Source organism: Aegilops tauschii, chromosome 7 (genome assembly GCF_002575655.3).
Source record: "Aegilops tauschii subsp. strangulata cultivar AL8/78 chromosome 7, Aet v6.0, whole genome shotgun sequence".
NCBI lineage: Eukaryota > Viridiplantae > Streptophyta > Magnoliopsida > Poales > Poaceae > Aegilops > Aegilops tauschii.
In genome coordinates, this window is record NC_053041.3 from 593,864,993 (window position 1) to 593,878,913 (window position 13,921).

Here is a 13,921-nt window from a genome sequence, read left to right on the forward strand (position 1 = left end):
TCCGCCCCGCAGCTTTGCCGCCGCAGGGCCGTGCTTTCTCCGCCGCCACACTTTTCCTTGTTAGCTTCTCGCCACCATGTAGTACGGCAGGGACAGGGACGGCTCCCTCGTCCATATGGACCACATCGAGTTCCTCCGCAAGACGCGGCGGCTGCCCGGCAAGGACCAGGTGCGGGTCCGTCTCGCACCAGAGAAGGAGATCACGCCGACGCCGGAGGAAGGCGAGCGGGTAGTCTTTCGCTCGCACTTCCTGCGCGGCCTCGGCTTGCCGGCGAGCGCTTTCTTCTGCTCCTTCCTCAACTTCTATCAACTCCAGCCGCACCACCTCACTGCGAACACGGTGGTGCTGCTGTCCGCCTTCGTCACCCTGTGCGAAGGCTTTCTTGGCGTTCTCCCCACCCTCGAGCTCTGGGGGGATTTCTTCCAATCTAAGCTCGGCACCCGCATGCAGGGCGTGCCGGCTCAGAGCGGCGCCTTCATCGCGATGCGGAGGCCGGCGGCCGACAACGCCTTCCCCGTCATCACGCTGGCCCAGTCGGTGAAGCTCTGGCAGAAGTCGTATTTCTACATGAGGAACGTCGCCCCGCAAGGAGACTATGTCAACTTGCCGGCTTACGTAGTCGGCCCGCCGGCTTTGAGGCGGCCCCAGTGGTCCTATCGGGACGTGACGTTGTTGCAGGCTGGAGCCGTGGCCATCGCCCGACTTCGGGTGATGATCCAGTCAGAGGGCCTGACTGGGTCTGACTTGCTGGCCGCCTTCGTCGCGCGCCGGGTGCTTCCGCTTCAAAGCCGCCCTCACCTGATCTGTCAGATGAGTGGCCAATTCGATCCGAGTCGGATGTGCACCAAGGATATGCCGCACGACGAAGTGGCTCATATGGTAAATTAACTTGCGAACTGCAAGCTCTCCGCAGAGTGGCGGTTTGGCAAGGAGCCATATTCCTGTGCACATCCTCCGCCTACGGTATGCTCTCTTTACCCTTTCTTCTCTTAGTTTTGTCGCCGAGTTCCTCTTGGCCGACTCTGACCAGTCGGCACGTCTTGGCGGAGCCCTCTCCTTCGACCTGTAGCCGAGTCGGGGGCGGAGCGCCGATTTCTCCCCGACCGGGCGGAGCATGACCTGGAGGACCACAACTTGGGGGCGGCCGCCATGGACGAAAACACCGAGGCGGGTGGCGGCGCAGCCGGCGGCGAAGCTGGCGGCTCCGGGCTTGGAGTCAGCTTCGACGACTGGCCGGATGACGACGAGGCGGAAATCGTCCCGCGCCGCTAGCCGGTGTCCGTCCATGGCGCGGGTTCCTCCGCCGCGCCACCTGCTCGGGGCGGCGGGCAGAAGCACCGGGCCGCGTCGGGCTTGTTCGGCAGTCGGCCGAAGAAGCCCAAGGGCGGGGCGGTGGCGAACAAGCAGGATGAGGCGGCCGCGAAGGCGGCGCGCTTCCGCAAGGTGGTGAAGCAGCCGCTGACGGTGTTGGCGTGAGTGTATATTCCTTTGCATATTCTTTCTTCTTTCCTTGATGATTTCTGAATCCTTGTCCTTGCTCAAAAATCAGGGCTCCGCTTTCTCTTGAGCGGGTTGCTGCCGCCTCCGTGGTTGGGTCGCCGGGAGGATCCGGGAGCACCCGCCGTGTGGACCCCCGCGCCGAGCTTCAAGCGGCGACGGAGCGAAATGCGCGGGAGGCACGGGAGGAGCGGGAGGCGGAGGAGCTGAGGGCGGCTGCGGCCAAGGCAGCACAGGAGGAGGAGGAGTCGGCGAAGGCGCGTGCCGATGTGGCGGCCAAAGCCCAAGCAGAGGCTGCGGGCGCGACGACAGCGGAGGGGGCCTTGCTTCTCACCCCTCTGCGTGTCGCGGCGCCCGAGGTCCCGGAGCCCCCGCCGGAGAAAGCCGGCGGCGACCTGCCGGGGCTGGAGAGGGAGGACGACGTCGTCGTCCCGGAGAGGGAGGCGGCACCGGCCTCGCCGACTGGGGCGGCCCAAGGCAGCCGGCCTAATGTGCCGTCGGTGCAACCAGCTGGGGGCGAGCCGGCCGCGAGGACGGACCTGGTGGTCCAGTCGCCATCGCGCCAGCGTGCGGGGAAGGCCACTTCGGACCCGCAGAAGGCCGCGGGCTCCGGCTCGTCGGCCCGAGACGTGGAGGCGGCCAGCGCCAGCTCGGGGTGGACGCCGGGTGGAGGGACGGCCGTGGTGAACGTGGCGGCGCAGGAAGTCCGGAACCGGTTTCAGTCCCAGGCTGCGGCGCTGAGGAAATACAATGACGAGTTCCTTGCGACGTGAGCGGCCATTCGGGTTAGTCTTCCCATTTTTGCTTTTTTGATCTTGTTTTCTTCCGTGGGGGCGCGTCAGCGCACCCACTGGGTGTAGTCCCCGAGTTCCGAGTCGGTTGCTGAGCAGGCGGCTTGGAACTTCTTAGCAGGCTTTGTTTACTATCATGTTCTCATTCGCTTCTCTACCTGACTTGCAGGACTACCACAACCTCCGCGCGGCTGCCTTCAACTCCCAGGCTCGGGAGCTGACCCAGAAGAATGCTGATCTATCTGAGAGCCGGGGTAAGTGCTTCATCTTTTATCTCACGTGGGGGCGCGTCAGCGCACCAACTCGGTGTAGTCCCCGAGATTCGGGCCGACTGCTGAGCAGTCGGGTCGGATCTTCCTTGACGACTTCTTCCTTATTGCTTCTTTCTTCTCTGCCATGCCTGGAGCGGCCAACGCCAAACTGAGGGAGTAGCTGGGTGGGACTCAGGCCGCCTTTCGCGCTAAGGAGGCTGAGTTTGATGCCTTGGCCCAGGAGCGTGACCGCCTGGCCAAGAGGCTGGCCGACCAGGAGGAGAGCCATAAGGCGGCCCTGAAGGCGGTGCACGATAGCGAGGCCACCCTTCAAGCCGAATATGAGACAGAGGCGACAAGCTGGGCCGAGGTGAGGTAGCCGTTGATCAACAGCTATGGCCAGATTGAAGACTTGGTTGAGGGTAGGCCGCCCTCTTCTTCGTCCCTTGCTTGCCGCTTGCCGTTTGGTTCTTTTTCTGACTTGGTATTTTTCTCTTCTTTCTCTTTCTTTCTTGCGCAGAGTACTTCCCTGGCTACTCTACTACCGCCAACCAGGTCGTCGAGGCCCACCGCGAGGCACAAAGGCAGGCTGGCGCCGAGATCGCGCCGAACGCTCGCCGGTCGCTGGAGGAACAGCTCTTGGCGATTCAAGCCCGCCTCCAGCTGGCTCACCACATGCTCCGCCGGCTTCAGCGTGTTGGGGCGCAGGTGTTGGCCACTCTCTAGCCTGGTGAGGTGATTCCCCGCACCCCAGTCGGACTGCCGACTAGCTGGAGGTGGCGGCCGGCCGCTTCGAGGCCTGGAAGGCTTCTGTGGCTCGGTCCGGCGCCAGGCGGGCGCTGGAGTTCATCAAGGCCTGGTATCCCGAGCTGAGTTTGGACCAGCTGGCCACCTGGCGGCAAGAGGCCGACACGGAGCTGGAGCCGGTGCGGCCGGCTATCATCCAGCGAGCCTCGGCGATCGCCGACTACACCGACACCAGCGCCTTCGCTCCTGAGGTGGACGACAACGGCGTTGCCCAGCCGGAGGAGTGGTTCGGGCTGAACCCGGCAGACGGCGAGGACTCGGCGGAGGACATCGACTCCAGCGACGAGGGCGAGGAGGAGGAGGAGGGTGAAGACACCGCGCCAGATGGTGGAGCGGCCGGTCAGCCTCAGCTTGACCGTGCGTCCAGCAACAAGGCACGCGCGGGCGCACCGCCTGCAGCTGGCGATGATGAAGCCGAGACTCGTCAGCCGGCCACTCCTCCAGCCGGCGCCGCCGTCTCCACCGACCAGTATGGCTCCCCTGCTGCACCCTTAGTCTAATTGGTTACCTCTACTTTCCCGTTTTATTACTCCTGGAACAGTATTTTGTTAAGTTTGCACAATTCCACCCACTGGGGGTGTATTCGAACTATATTGACTGCCGGCCTGTTGAAGGCCTTATGTGTAAATGTAATTATGCATGTGTTTGGCTTTCCCTTGTTCTTTGCTTTTCATCCTTCGGCTGTTTCCTTAGCCGCCCTCCCTTGGTTGCCGCCTTCCCAGCCGGACAGCTGCTCTGCAGTCTGTGGCTGGAGAAGTGCTTGGCCGGTTGGGAGGGCAAGTACTTTAGCTTTGTTGGATTGTAGCGAAGTGACTGGGAAGCCGGCCAGCCGGCTGTTTGGTCAGTCGGTAGGCGTGGCTGGAGGCCGGCTTGCGTTATATAAGTTCGTTAGTCCTTAGCCGTTTTTAGTGTGGGCATCCTTTCTGCCTTTGGCTCTTGCCAGTCAGACAGTCGGTTCTTCGAGCTGCGACTTTCAACAAGAGAGGGCTCGGGTGCTGGCACACTACTTGTCTGACTTTAGGTAGAACTTTTAATATAACTTAAGGCGGCCATTCTTCTTGTATCGTTAGTACGGCCACTGTGACCCAACTAGGAAGTTGAGGATGGGCTGGGCCCATGATGGAGGCCGACTAGGAAGTTGAGGATGGGATGGGCCCATGATGGAGCTGTGACTTCTTATATCATTAGTACGACCACTGTGACCCAGGTGGGTGGGTTGGGCGGTGGAGAGTTGGAGTCGGCCACCGCTGCTTGTGTCGCTGCAGTCCCCGGGCCGGGTTCTGAAGTCCCCGAGCCGGGTGCGACTACGACAGTCCCCGGGCCACTTGTCGAGGTCCCCGAGCCGCCTGCTAGGTTCCTCCAGTCGGATCCGGCTGCATCAGGGGCGGGCGGTACAAAGATAAGAGTCCGATTCTGGAGACGGCTTGATAGACGGCTTGAGGAGGCGCTGGAGAGAGACACCGGTTGGTATAGCCTGTCGGGTGGAGCCGATCTGTGCCAGGGCATCTGCTTGGTCGTTGTCGGCCCGTGGCACGTGAAGGAACTCGCACCCTTCAAAGTATCCACTGATCTGCTGGACGAGGAATCGATAGCTCACCATGTTTGCATCCTTGGCGTCCCGGTCGCCAGATGACTGCTGGACCACCAAGTATGAGTCGCCATAACACAGTATCCGGCGTATGCCGAGCTCTTTGGCTAGCCGGAGCCCGTGTATGAGCGCCTCGTACTCAGCCACATTGTTGGAGGCGGCAAAATGGATTTGCAGCGTGTATTTGAGCTTGTCGCCTTTGGGAGAGGTGAGGACGATGCCGGCTCCCAAGCCGGTGCGCATCTTGGACCCATCGAAGTGCATCCACCAATGAGTGGAGTCGGGAGCCGGCGGTAGGTACTGGGTCTCGGCCCAGTCGACAAGGAAGTTGGCCAATGCTTGAGACTTGATGGCGGTGCGGGGCTGGTAGAAGATTGTGTAAGGCGCCGGCGCAATGGCCCATTTAGCCACCCGGCCGGATGCATCCCGGCTGCCTATGATCTTGGCAAGCGGGGCGGTGCATACGACCGTGATGGGATGCTCTTGAAAGTAGGGCTTCAGCTTCTTGGCGGCGAAGTACACTCCATAGCACATCTTCTGGTAGTGCGGGTAGTTTTGCTTTGAGGTGGACAGTACTTCGCTTAAATAATATACCGGCCTCTGGACTAACTGGGCTCGGCCTTCTTCTGGGCACTGGACCATGATGACTGTATTGACCACTCGGCTAGTCGCGGCTATGTAGAGGAGCATGGGCTCCTTCTCAGTCGGCGCCGCCAGGACAGTTGGAGTGGTCAGCATCTTCTTCAGGTTGGTCTGCTTGGTTGTTCCACTCGAAGTGAGTGGATTTCTTCATGAGTCGGTACAGGGGGAGAGCCTTTTCTCCTAGCCGGCTGATGAAGTGGTTTAGGGAGGCCAGGCACCCGATGAACTTCGGCCTTGATCTTCACAGGGTTGCACTCAATGCTGCGTTCGGAGACCAAAAAGCCTAGAAGCTGGCCGGCTGGTACTCCAAACACACATTTCTCGGGGTTGAGCTTGATCTGGAATCGGCGCAAGTTGGCAAATGTTTCTTTGAGGTCTTCCAGCAGGGTACCACGCTTCTCCGTCTTCACCACAATATCGTCTACGTAGACGTGGCCATTTCTGCCGAGTTGCTTGAGGAGGCATTTCTGCATGCAACGCTGAAAAGTGGCACCGACATTCCTCAGGCCGAATGTCATAGTCAGGTAACAGAAAGCTCCGAAGGGTGTGATGAAGGCGGTCTTCAGGCGGTCAGCTGGGTCCAACTTGATCTGGTGGTATCCTGAGTAGGCATCCAAGAAACTTAACAGCTCGCATCCGGCTGTGGATTCTACCACTTGATCAATCCGTGGCAGGGCAAACGGATCTTTGGGGCAGGCTTTGTTGAGGCTAGTGTAGTCTATACACATACGCCATTTGTTGTTCTTCTTCAACACCAAGACTGGGTTGGCAAGCCACTCTGGGAAAAGCACTTCCATAATAAAGCCGGCGGCAAGGAGCCGTGCTATCTCTTCTCCCACGATTCTTCTCTTCTCCTCTGACAGTCGGCGGAGAGGCTGCTTGACTGGCTTCGCGTCCGCTCGGACGTGTAACTTGTGCTCGGCGAAATCCTTCGGAACACCCGGCATGTCCTTTGGGGACCATGCAAAGATGTCTCGATTCTCACGAAGGAAGTCGACGAGCTCGCCTTCCTATTTACTGTCCAGGTTTGCTCCAATGACAGCAAACCTCTCCGGGTTCTCCGGGTCCAGAGGTATCTTCTTCGTCTCCTTGGCCGGCTGGAAGGAGCCCTGCGCATCATATTCCTTGGGGTTGGGGGACAGGGCTGGCTGCTTGCCGGCCATGGCCACAACTCGCTCCAACATCTTCTTCTCTTCTGCAACCACGAGGGACTCGGCCAGCCGGCTGCTGGCTGCAGCGCACTCGATGGACTTCCTGTAGTCGCCGGTTATAGTGATGATCCCCTTCGAGCTCAACATCTTCATCTTGAGGTAGGTGTAGTGGGGCACAGCCATGAATTTGGCCAGGGCAGGTCGGCCAAGAAAGGCGTGGTAAGGGCTCTCTAGGTCCACTACCTCATACCAGATCGCTTCTCGGCGAATGTGATCCTTGTCTTCGAAGAGAACATCCATCTTAATCTTGCCGAGTGGGGAACAGGACAGGCCGGGTACGATGCCATGGAACACGGTCCGGCTTGGCATGAGCTGCTTTGCCTTGAGGTTCAACTTCTCCATGGTGTCGCGGTACAGTATGTTGATACTACTTCCGCCATCAATCAGCACGCGGGAGAATCGGCCAGCTCGCCTCTCCGTCGCGAGGGTGACGTCCAACACCAATGCGTAGGAGCCAGGAGACGGCATCACCTCTGGGTGATCGTCCCGGCTCCAGCTGATAGGCCTTTCAGACCAATGCATGAACTTGGGGTTGCTGGAGGCGACCGCGTTGACCTTTTGGTGCTGTCGGCGCCGGCCGCGCTTGTCTTTGACCTGGCTCGTGAAGACGACGTAGGCGGCATGCTCATCTGGGAACTCATCTTGAATAGCTCCGACTGCTGGCCGAGCAGCCGGCTGCTGGGGGGCTGGAGGCGGCGGGCCGGGAGGCGGAGGCGGCACCAGCCCCTCGCCCTTGGAGATCCGTGTGAGCCAGTGGCACTTCCGGGTCGTGTGGTTGGACGGCTTCGCGCCGTTGTGAAACTTGTAGGGGGCATCGAGAGTCTGCTCGTAGGAGAAGGCCGGCTGCCAAGCCGGCCTGCCGCCCTTCTTCTTGGGAGCCGGCTGCTCTTCGGGCTGCTCATCTTCGACAGTGGCCACCTGTCGACTGGTGGAAGGCGGCATAGGGGCCTTGCGCTTGTGGTCGTTCTGGTAGGGGCGCCGGCTGGAGTCTCCAGCCGGCGTCTTGGGAGCCGGAGTGAGCACCTTCCCAGAGGCGTCCACTCGGAGCTCGGTCTTTATGGAGGAGTCGGCCGTGGCGTACTTGTCGGCTATGACCAGCAGCTCGTCGAGGGTAGCCGGCTCGTCGCAGAGGAGTTGGTGCTTGAGGAGGGTGCCCTCTCGGCACCCGGCGGTGAAGTATTCGATGGCTTGAACCTCGTGCACCCCCTCGCAGGAGTTGTGGAGCTCGGCCCATCACGTGAGGTAGTCGCGAGTCGATTCGCTAGGCCCTTGGACGCACAAGGAGAGCTGGCGGGGCTTTGGGGGCCGCTTGTACGTGCTGGTGAAGTTGCGGATGAAGACTTCTGTGAAGTCCAGCCAGTTATTGACGCTGTAGGGCTTGAGGCTGTTTAGCCAGGTGCATGCCGTGCCTTGAAGCATGAGAGGGACGTACTTCACGGCTACGCGCCTGTTGCCATTCGCTATGCTGACAGCGGTAGAATAGTCGATGAGCCAATCTTCCGGCTTCACTGAGCCGTTGTACTTGGGCGTGTCTCTGGGGAGCGAGAACCCTTTGGGGAAGGGCTCGTCGCGGATCCGGGGGCCAAAGCAAGGTGGGCCGACATCGTCTTCTTCTTCTACCGCCAGGGATCGCGCAAGGCGGTCGATCCGGTGGCGGGCGTCGTTCTCACCGACTCCTTCGCGGTGGCCTAGTCGGCCACCGAGAGTCGGATGCGTGACAGGCGGCGGGGTGGGATATCTCTCCTCACGAGGCGGGGGAGGAGGCCGATTGCCTTGGCGCTCCACTGCTCGAGGGCGGCCTTCTGCGTCGCGCTCGATGGTGATTCGAGTCCGGCTGTGGCTGGCAGCCGGCTCCTTGTCTTTCCTTGCGCGGGCGCCGCTCGCAGTCGGCCACCGGGATGTCGCGGCGTGTTCTCGGCGTGGGGGAGGACTCTCAGTGCGGGCGCCTTCGAGTGTCTCTCTGGCTAAAGGGGCCCGCCGTCGATCAGCTGCCGGATGCGCCTTGTCATGCAGGGGAGCTCATCAGCCCCCAGCCCGTTCAGCTCTTCTGCGGCCGCCTGGGCGGCTCGCAGATTCTCGAGCGGTGTGGCGTAGACTGGGCGGTCTGCCCCCAGCATGCTGGCGATGGCCGCGCCGCGGTTCTTGACGAGGCCGGCTCGGCTCGGCCCGCCATGAGGCGGTGTACCAAAGGCGGCGCGATCGACTTCGCGCTGGTGAGCTTCAGTGAGGCGTCTCATGGAGGCTATCTTCCGGCCCTCCGCGATGAGGGCGAGGCGGCGTGCCTCCAGAGTCTCGGCGTCGGCGTCGGCCGGGATGGGGATGGACAAGCCGTGCATCGCCGCTTGTAGGGCATCGTGGGCGTTCTCGCCCGAGTCGACGGCGTGGCTGCTGACCAGCACCTTAGTAACAGCGCTGCTGCCACTGTCGGCTCGAGGGAGAGGGTCGTCGAAGACTACCACGTCGGAGGGGTAGGCGTCGAGCGATGCCGTGTCGGAGTCGACAAGCATCGGGTCGGTGGAGCCGACTGACTCCAAGTCCACAACAAGCTTGCTGGAGACGTGAAGCTGGTCGAGGAGGCTGACGAGGCGGCTCTCGGGGTAGTCCGTGCCCGCGTCGGACGCGGGCTCGTCAGAGATGCGAGTCTCGCCAAGAAGGTCGGCGAGGCAGCTCACCGCGCAGGCGTCGTCGCCGCCTCGCAGCGCGTCAAGGCAAGCGCTGTTGGGCGTAGCGGGCTGACTATGCTCGCGGGGGAGGAAAAGGGTTCCCGTCCAGAACAGGTCTCCGGACGACGGTGCGCCTGGCCGCAAGTTGGGCGCCAAAATGTCGGGTGGTAGGTGTGACATATGCCAACGGGTGGCTTATCATTGTGGGAGCCAGTAAGACATCGCCGGTGCCTGGAAACGGGAGAAGGCGAAGATATGCACGCCGGCGGATCTTACCCAGGTTCGGGGCTCTCCGTGGAGATAACACCCCTAGTCCTGCTGTGCGGGGTCTCCTCATGATCACTAGATCAATATAAGTGGCTACAAGTGCTCCTTGAGCTGTTTGGCTAGAGGAAGAAGAAGGGCAAGGCTAGCTCTCCTTTTCTCTCTATATGGTGTGTGAAACTCTATGAGATCAACCCTTTTCATGGGTGTCCCGGGGGGTTTATATAGGCCTACCCCCAGGGGTACAATGGTAATCCGGCTGGGCGCGGGTCCCAGCCATCAGTGTCTATGCTCGCCGGCTTCTCCGCCGGCCATTGGGGCTCGCCGACTGGTGGGTCCTGCCGGCTGCCGGTCTCTTGGGCGACAGGCCGGCCCCACCGCTTGGGGGCCTTGTCGGCGGCTGGTTACTGTTGCCTCGCCTCTGATGACGAGGGCTTTTTCGAGGTAAGAGTGGCTACAGTGCCGCCGCCTTGCGGGCTCTCACTGTAGCCTTACCTCGTCCTGTCTCCTTAATGAGGCACATGTTTCGAGGGAGGGAGGTAGCCGGCTATTGGGAGCCGGCCGCACCCCTGGCCGACTACGGGAGGCCGGGCCGCCTTCGAGTGTCTCTCTGGCTAAAGGGGCCCGCCGACCGAGGGCCGTACTGGCGCCTGTCGTGGGTGACATCGAGGTCAACATGGCTACAGTGCGGCTGGTTACTGTTGCCTCGCCTCTGATGACGAGGGCTTTTTCGAGGTAAGAGTGGCTACAGTGCCGCCGCCTTGCGGGCTCTCACTGTAGCCTTACCTCGTCCTGTCTCCTTAATGAGGCACATGTTTCGAGGGAGGGAGGTAGCCGGCTATTGGGAGCCGGCCGCACCCCTGGCCGACTAGGGGAGGCCGGGCCGCCTTCGAGTGTCTCTCTGGCTAAAGGGGCCCGCCGCTCGCGGGCCGTACTGGCGCCTATCGTGGGTGACATCGAGGTCAACATGGCTACAGTGCCGTGCCGGACGGGAGATGGCTAACCTGTACGGCGCTCTGTGGCCATGCCTGCTTCGGGATTCGGGGGTAGTGGGCTGTACTGCGGTCACGACCCGTCTTATCACCGTTATGTGGATGCAGTCTTGGTGGGTGTAGTCTTGGCCGACTTCTGGGAGTCGGCTCTCTTCATGGCCGGCTGCTGGGAGTCGGTCCTCTTATGGCCGGCTTACTGGAGTCGGCCATCTCCTAGCTTTCTTCGGGAAGGTTTCGGAGGCCGGGTCGCCTTCTGGTAGTCGGCCCTGGGGATAGCCGGCCGGGGGAAGGCGGCCCCGTGCTCTGTATGCTTGAAGGCTCGAATGGCCTGATAATTTTTCAAAGAGCCAGGGGGAGTCGGTTAGGCTACCCGTGGCCATTTACTCCGACAGTGCGCCATTAGTAACCTGGGACCAGCTAGATATTTTGGACAGCGACCTACACACTCACTTTCCCCACTTCATTCTCTCCACCTCCTCCTCCAAGCTTGTCTCGGGTGCCTCCTCCTCCTCACCTCATTTGCACCATAGACTCATCCAAATTAAGTGGTTAAATTACCTTTTTTGGATAGGTAAGTAAGGGGAAAGCTTGCTTTATGTTGTAGATCTACTTTTTTCTCCCTCCAACAACGTGCACATGCACTTTTTATGGCCTAGCTAGATCTATGTATGTTTGTGGTGTTGCATATATGTTTCTGTTTGCAGGTACCAGTATTTGAAATGCGATAGTTGCCAATATTTTGCTGGAATGTTGATTCATTTCCGTTTCGGCGAGAATTTTGGCACTATGCATTCTTTTTGGTCCTATTTTAGGCAAAGTCATGCCAAATCTTTTCTTGGTTCTAAAATATCATTTTTCTCTACCCCGCAGGCGACCATGGTCCGCACGATGACCGAAGGCATCGTGAATAGGTTTTTGAGCTCCGCGAAGGCCGAGATGCTTCAAAATAACGAGACGGAGATAAGTTGTCCGTGTCGAAGATGCAAGCTGAGGAGCCTTATGGACCCGGACTCCGTACAGGTGCGGGACCACCTGCTCTTGCGTGGTTTCATGGATGGCTATCGGTGGCAAGGTGATGAAGATGATTATGAAGTCGTCCATGGGGGCCTGCCGGCAAGAAATGAGGAAGGGCAGCAAGACAACCGCGGCGAGGGCGGGCGAGAAGACGAAGAATCTCCAGGACATGATCACGAAGTAGATGCAGTACACAGTCATCATGTAGAAGATGCCGGACATGATGATGAGGAAGATGCCGGAACAGACAAAGGGCATGATCATGAAGATGAAGATGCCGGAGCAGACGACGATGGACCATCGATGGGCTGGGTGCAGGACCATCATATTCAGAGCTGCTTCTCAAGCAGACGGATAACGCAAGAGCTGCAGCCCGAGAGAAAGCCAAGCTGGATCAACTGGAGATAGACGCGGTTACTCCATTCTATGAAGGATGCAGGCCCGAGGATACCCGCCTGAAAGTAACGCTCATGGCTCTGGAGATGAAGGTAAAACACAAAATGACCGATGCGTCCTTCGACGAGAACATGTCATTCTGGCACGAACGTCTTCCCAAGGGGAACAAGTGCCCTACCAGTTTCGAGGAGGCGAAGAAAATCATGTGACCTCTGGATTTACCGCACATGAAATACCATGTGTTCATGAACAATTGCATCATTTATCGGGACGAGCACGCGGAGTCTACCATATGTCCAGTGTGCGGCGTCACTCGATACAAGAAGAGGAAGAAAGCTCCTCGAAAAGTGGTGTGGTACTTTCCGATCACTCCTCGTCTGCAGCGGTATTTCGCGGACCCTAAGGTAGCAACTCTTGCGCTGGCATGCGGATAGGGAGGAGAAGAAGCGAGAAGATGACGCAAATGATCTGGAGATAAATAAAAAAGACAAGATGCTGAGTCACCCTAAGTATGGGAGCCAGTGGCATGTGTTGAACTTCGAACACCCAGAATTTGGGAACGATCCAAGGAACATCGTGCTGGGCGCGAGCACCGATGGAGTCAATCCGTTTGGCAGCCAGAGAAGCACACATAGCACCTGGCCTGTGTTTGTGTGGATGTACAACCTTCCCCCCTGGTTGTGCATGAAGAGGAAGTACATTCACATGAGTATGCTAATTGAAGGGCCGAAACAACCAGGGAACGACATCAATCTGTATCTGGGGCTGCTGAAAGAGGAGCTAGACATGCTATGGAAAACGCCAGCCAATACGTGGGACGCCGCAGAGAAAGAATATTTCCCTATGAGAGCCGCACTCCTCACGACGGTGTACGACTATCTTGGTTACGGATATCTCGCGGGGCAGGTGGTCCACGGATTTAAATTGTAGCCTTCATTTCTCGATTGTATTTCATGGGCACTTTTTGAACTCATGAATATTTTTAAATTTCATGGGCACCTTTTGAATTCATGAATATTTTTTCAAATTTTATGACATTTTTTCATATTCTATATGAAAAAATATTGAATATTCATCAGGACACCGCACCCTCCCCCGCTCCACCGCCGCCGAGCACCCCCCGCACCCTCCCCGGCCCGCTCCACCGCCACCGAGCACCCCCGCACCCTCCCCAGTAATGTCTTACCAATTCACAAATGAATGCAACTAAAAATCCAAAAAAAAACAAATTTGATTATATTTTCAAATAAAAAATTTGATGATATTTTTTCATATTCATAAATATTTTCAAATAACAAATTTGATGATATTTTTTAAAAAATTATTACTGTTTTTATAAAAAAATATTACTGTTTCATATTCATTTTCATTTTCTAAAAAAATATTAGATGCAACAAAAAAAAATTACTTATGGCGCACCGCTGGCTGGTGCGCCATTGTTGTGGAAAAAAAGGTTACTTATGGCGCACCGCTAGGTGGTGCGCCATTGCTATCTAAAAAAAGATTTCTAATGGCGCACCGCTCGGGGGTGCGCCATTGCTATAAAAAAAATACTAATGGCACACCGCTAGGGGGTGCGCCATTAGTACTCTTCCCCCCTAGCTAGCTAATTCGCCCGATCCCGTCGTCCCTCCCTCACCACACTTCCGCCCCGCAGCCCCGACCCACGACCCCGCCGCCCCTACGTGCGCCGCCGCCCTCGCGCCCCCGCGCCCCCACCACTGCAGCTCCTCCGCCGCCCACCGGACAGCAAGCCGCCGCGGCCCCCAACCATCCTGTCGCCGACCCGCAACCATCCCACCGT